This window comes from Halyomorpha halys, unplaced genomic scaffold (assembly GCF_000696795.3).
Source record: "Halyomorpha halys isolate HHAL.00 unplaced genomic scaffold, Hhal_1.1 Scaffold97.1, whole genome shotgun sequence".
NCBI lineage: Eukaryota > Metazoa > Arthropoda > Insecta > Hemiptera > Pentatomidae > Halyomorpha > Halyomorpha halys.
The window spans coordinates 1,019,157-1,019,927 of record NW_027108815.1 but is presented as its reverse complement, the minus strand read 5'-3'; positions in this window follow the sequence as shown (position 1 = coordinate 1,019,927).

The following is a 771-nucleotide window of genomic DNA, read 5'->3' as shown; positions in this document are numbered from 1 at the left end:
ATTTTTTTCGTGTAATATTACATTCTGACTTAAGTGACTGGTGATAGTGATCATAGAGATCATTCACGAAATATTTACCAATATATAAATTAAATTATAATAAAAAAAATTGAAATAGAAGAAAACAAAAGAAAAATACTAAATTAAAATTTAAATGTAAAGTAAAGTAAAAACATAATCATTTATATTTACCTTCAGCCTGAGGAAATCCAAACTGAGCTTTTCACAACCCTAACACGTTGCAATTAAAAAAAAAAGAAGATAAAATAAAAAAGGTAAAAACAATGCTTCTTAATAAAAGAGAAAAGTAAAATTAATAACAAAAATAACGACATTCGTAGACCTAACAAAACAAACAATTGCCCTCGAATGTGCTAAAAAAGAAAAGTTAATATAAAAAAAAAGACGAAGAGAGAAAAATAAAATAATAATAATACATAAGATAGAAGCAATGTCAATAATAGAATTGATAAATGTACAATTAATAACAGAATGTCCTGCGGGAGCCTAGGCTTCAGTCTTCGGGCTGAGGTTGGGTTTCCTAAGTTATAGGTATTGCTCCTTTAACTGTCGGTAAACGTAAGTAACAAACATCTGCTTGCACATGTTCTGTGGTCTAGAGAGGCAATCATGGTGGAAATCTGTCTTCATAGATATGGGATCAGATATTGTAATGTTTTATAAATGTATAAATTAATAAATGAGGAGAAGATGGTTGGGGGTGCGGTAAATGAAACACAAATAAGTATGACTAACTTATTTTAATGTGCC